The sequence below is a fragment of the Pinus tabuliformis genome, chromosome J (genome assembly GCF_031772625.1).
Source record: "Pinus tabuliformis cultivar Carrire ecotype Pingquan chromosome J, CPIR1, whole genome shotgun sequence".
Classification (NCBI taxonomy): domain Eukaryota; kingdom Viridiplantae; phylum Streptophyta; class Pinopsida; order Pinales; family Pinaceae; genus Pinus; species Pinus tabuliformis.
This window is the reverse complement of record NC_142295.1, coordinates 1,643,364,840-1,643,370,518: the sequence shown is the minus strand read 5'-3', so window position 1 is coordinate 1,643,370,518 and position 5,679 is coordinate 1,643,364,840.

Genomic DNA, 5,679 nt, shown 5'->3' with positions numbered 1-5,679 from the left:
GAGCCCAGATTGGCCCAACGTCAGTCCTTCTAGCTGTTTCACTGCCTCCATTAGAGTCTCTCCATCTCTCTGTCCAGTACTCCTGAACTATCCCTGCCCCTTTGCTGCAAAATGACCACTCAATTCGAATTCTCAACTTCCTATCCCCAGAAATCAAACTCCAGATCAATTCGTTCTCTTCGTGTGTGTTTCTAAATGAACCCCAAGCCTTCTTCTTATACTTTTCTTGTTAAGACTTCAACAATCGAGATTAAGTCTCTAATCAGCGATTAAGATTAAAACTTGACTTGATCCACTTTCTAGAACATTCTCACCCATATTTTGATTAATACTTTAATTTTCCCAAGTTTAGACTTAGGAACCCCATTAAAAATATTAATTATTTTAATAAAATACAATCCTGGTGGAATTTTACCAAACGGTTTTTGGGTTCTTTAGAACTCATGTGCCTTAACCTCTCAAGCAATTTTCGTGGCTAGAGCACATCCGATGCTACCAAAAAGTAACAACAAGAACAAGAGGCACAAGATGTAGGCACTCAGGCATGGCAAAACCCCTATGTAGGGGAAAACTCAGTCCAACTCTTCCACTAGTAGATTCAAATCAAGATGAGACAATCCAAGACCCTTAAGACCTAGACAAAGACCTCCTCTAATCACTAAGTCAACCCTTACTTCAAGTAGATGATCTCAACCAAAGTTTCCAAGTGTTAGCTTCCTCAAATGCCACTTCAATTCAGAATCTCTTCAGAATTTCGAACCTGCAATTAATTCATAAATTTCGGCCCCCAGCTTCTGTCCAGAAACCCTAGTAAACTTTGCACGTGTGAGAGAGATGCCCCAAAAATTTGTTTTTTACTTCTTTCTTGGATTAGGTCTTCTTCTCTTGTACTTCACTCTCTTTTTCTTCCTCTTTCTCTTTGTAGATCGAACTTGTGTGAGTGTGATTCCATGTGTTTCAAGCTGCCTCTATTTATATGGCTTCCATAAGGTTAAATTTCCTCCAATAGGGTCGACTTCTCTAAGACAGGGCCGATTTGGTGAGGAGGGACAAATGACTATTTTGACTCAAAAATAAATTTATTTATATGATACAAAAGCTCAGGAAGGCTCTGATAAATATGACAATGACTCTTTTGACACTTGACACGACCTAGAAGCCTTCAATGGAGGCTATGACTGAGAAAATAAATGAAATAGCATGAAACCCATGTTTCAACAATATTTTTCTTTTACAATAAATTTTCTTTTGATAAATATAATTATGAAGACTAACACTAGTTACATTCTTCAACACTCCCTCTTAAATAGGAAGGTATTCATATATATATAGAGGTACATGGAAGATCTCAAAATGATATACTCTTTGAAGAGTCACAACACACATAGTGCTATAGATTTGATCCCTGACTAGGGTATCTAACCAGGTGGGACTAAGGTGTGTTCCAAGCTTCAACCTCTTTAGGTACCATTAGGCTTTAGCTCTAACACCAACTCAGGGATCTAGGTGCATATCCAAGGTCAGAGCTCCAAGAACAATGCCACCTTCCCTACTTTGGGATCTAGACATCATCACATGCCGACCAGATGTCCTCCCAAGCATCTTGTTGCCCCATGATGCTTCATCTCTTCTTATCAACTAAACTAGATATTTCCACCAATCTAAGCATGCTTCAAACATTCAACCTTTTTATGGAGAGATCTCGCACAATCACAACCCCGATCAAAAATAAACTTTCAATATATATATAGAACAAACCTTCGAGGTCTTTAGATATTCTGATGCTGCTTAAATCATCACTATATTATCTAAATACATCTCATCAGAAGCTTTCTTCAAATTTTCAGCAACACCAAACTCAGCCTCAACACCATTCAACGTGTTAGCACCTAAATCTGCCTTAGGCTGAAGTAAGGCAAAATTCAGGGTAACCACAAACCACGCTCAGTCTAGTAGCTAGCCCTACCAGAACAGGAGAGGGCTCTCTCTGGGTCACACTCAGGAAAATAAACAATAGGGTCTGAGATGACTCAAAAATGAATACTGATTTTAGGCTAGGTAAATAAATATGATGGAGGTATTTTGGTGAATGACTGAGTTTTCTGGGATGTGTGGGGCCAAGGAACAACATGAACAGAGAATTTAACTCAAAGACGCAGATTATTTTGTGAGGCAAGACAGGCGGAAAGTCTAGCAATTAGATTTGAAATAATATGAAGTGGAGAGATTGTTTAAGAGTGTCAAAAGGGCATAAATACATGAATCCTTTTCAACAGAAGAAAACATAGAACGTGAAAACTATCCTAAGGCAGAGCAGTACACTGAATTCTACCTTTTCTTACTTAGAAAGCTTTCACTGGAAACGAATATGAATGAAAATATGAAACATAATGAAATACATATGAAACATAAAGAAAATACATTTGCTAAACTCACGCCACAGGAATCTCATGAACCAGAGCTGCAACCTTTCATTAATTCTCTGTCAAAATGTACAGTGAGCGACTGGTTTTCTCTCCCATAGTTTCCCAGAAATTCCAACCCTTTCCAAAGACTCTCAATACAATAAATAAGCTTTGCCATGAGAAATTCGATCAACCCAGGAAATGAAGAGCCAACCATCTGCAGTTATATTTGATTTTCTATGAGGACCAATTAGAAAAAAGCAAACATGAGCGTAGATTTTTTGGGTGGCTGTTCGCCTTCATTTGGCCACTTGGATAGAAGCTGAAAATGTTTTTTAAAATTTGCCTTTGATGCCGAGAAAAATGTATTGTAAATGAGCGGGCCCACTCAGAGAAAATTGCGAATCGAAATTTCGCGGAGCGGGAGTGATTTTGGCCTTTGGGTCTCTGTGCGCCGCGCCAAAAACTATATGCATCGCGCTACTTTGGATCTGGTTTTGAGGCACCTTCTGAAGTCCAAATTGAGCCCAATTGTGCTTGTTGGAAAGCCCTGCCTGTCTACTTTCCAACCCAAGTGAAATTTTTGAATTTGGTGCCCATTTGCTCTTCCAAAACTGCAATCTCTCAAGACTGCTTCCTGTGTGTCAAAATAGGGGCAGAGAGGTCACTTTTTGGGTGTTTTTGACCTCCTTACTCATCCGGAAGATTTTGGCAGAGAGGTCTACCTTGTGCTGCCATGATGTGTTGCCAGTTTTCATTGATCAGTTGCAACTCTATCTCAGCTTTCCGATCCTCAAGTTGTTTGTTCCTCTGCTCCAGATATTTCATGTTCCATTTGGTTCTTTCCAAGTCAAGGGACAAAGCTTGAATCTTTGTTTGCCGCTCCTGGATGATCTCTTTAAGCTGTGCACTTTGCAGATCTGTATCTGTATCATCATCATGAAGGAGAATGAATTCGGTCTCCTCGTTCACCTGATGGCTCCTCATCATGCATTGGATCCTTACCTCTGTCCTGTACCTGTAGTGCTGAAATAGGAAGTGAGGCCCCTTCCACCTCGGGTGGAGATAACACTCACTTTGCTGCTGCAAACAAATGTCTAGCACCCCTCTGATATGTGACAAATACCGGCACACTGGCGGTCTCATGGTGCTCATACTGATGAGAAGGTTCCCCTGTCTCAAATCTAGTCTTTGGAGGTCCCTGTGAAGCTCGGAAGAAGTCACGGGGGATGACATCATCCCAAGTGATACCCTGTAGATCAAGTTGATGCACCACCAAAATCTTGATGAGAGAAAAATGATAAACACTGTTAAGTTGCTGCTGAGGGGTTTTATGCTGTATAAAGGTGGTCATCCTCTCTATGTTCCGGCAAATGAAATACGGGATGTTCATCATCCGTACCCTGGTGAAATGCATGAGCAACCTGATGTGATAAGCATAAAGACAAGAGAATCGTCCTTCATAGCTGAAGTATTTCATAATCAATCTCATTAGTGGAGCATATTCATCTTTCAAATACCGGAATGGAAAGACCATTTTGAGATGCCTCAAGAAATTGGTTTTAATATATGGCTCATAATGATGCCGATCAATCTTCTGCTTCTTGTTCCATGGTTCTCCAATGTTTGGTATGCCGGTTGCTAATGAGACAGATTCTGGTGTAAGTGTGAAGGTGACACCAGCTAAAGTAGCCTGATCTCCATGTAAGCGCAACACGAATAGACAAGCCAGCTCATGATGAAATTGAACACTAGCCACCTTTTGACAAAACTCAAAGCATGATTGACGCTGGAAACATGACATAGCAAGAGGGCAGGCCTGCAATTCTGTAAGGGTGGTCGGTTCTTCTCTAACATGTCTGCCACTTTTGGGAGGCCTCCGGGGAGCCTGTTCTTCCGAGGATGAGTCGCTTTGGGTTTCTATTTCATAGTCCGATGCATGTTCAGATGCCATGACTGTTGTTTTTCCACTGTCTTAGAGAAAAAGATGCTGATGATAAAATTGTGCTTGGACTGCTTTTGTGATGTGTTGAAATCTGCCACCAAGGGGAAAAAATGCATCAATGGACTATTAGGAAGGGGAATAATATGAAGGGATTAGGGACTATGAAGAGGAATTTTATTTAGGGACATGTAGGGGGTTTAGGAAATTTTATATTGGGTAGGGTTTGGGGTGTTAGGAAATTTTATATGGGGTAGGGTTTGGGGTTTTACCTTTGACAAATGAGCGGAGGGGATAGGGAATATGATTTTAGTAGCATTTTAGGATAGGGAAAAATGGGAAAAGTGGAATAGGGAAGAAGGGAATGAGGGAAAGAAGGAAAAATGAAATGGAGGAGGAATCTTGGCGCCAACACAATGAATTTACAACCCTAACAGCATTTGTTTTGATGACTTTAAGTGGTAGGGTTTAAGAGTTTTTGTGCAACCATAAGCAGCCATAAACCATCATCATAATAACATAAAAATGGATGAAACACTGAGAGATCGGCCCCACCTGGAAAATTCAAGGGATTGAAAGGCGATTTGTTGTAATTTTGAGCAAAATCGGGCTTTATGTGTATGCGTCGCGCAACATACCCAGTGCGCCGTGCCGTTTGAGTGCGCCGCGCCGTTTGAGTGCGCTGCGCCCGTGTTATTTAACACTGTGTGGTCGCGCCCAGTGTGCCGCGCTCCCTCAATGCGCCGGGCCACTCCACCTGTGCGCCGCACTCCAACCTTTAACACAGTCACGACCTTTCAAACTGCAGTTTGTTCTTCAACCTCCAAATTCGACTTTGCTATAAGATTTCATGAATGTAACTTGATACAAATGATTTATATACTTGGAGAAATATCTTGCAAGAGTTGGATTTGATTTTTTTTTCTCCAAAACCCATTTTGTAATGTTTTCACTTCGGCACTTTTTCACAATTAATACAACTCTGCTTTCCACACTTCCTTTTGATTTCTTTGACCAAAATGATGAAATTTTTGGCAATTTTTTGCAGGGGTAGACGACATGGAATTTGGCTAAGGAGACCAGGGCTGCGCTTGGAAAAATCCACTGAGAAACTTTTGAAAATTATTACAAATGACAAATCGTTGACTTTTCTTCAAAACATAGTTTTGAAGAACAGTCGTAATCTATCAACATGACGATGAAAATCTTTGAATCACAACTTTATAAGAGCCTCCCTCTGGCCTTGCTGGCTTTATTGGACATTGTTTGAAGACCAAATGACTAATCCCTAGACTTAATGACCGAAATGACTCTTGTCCATTAAAAGATCAA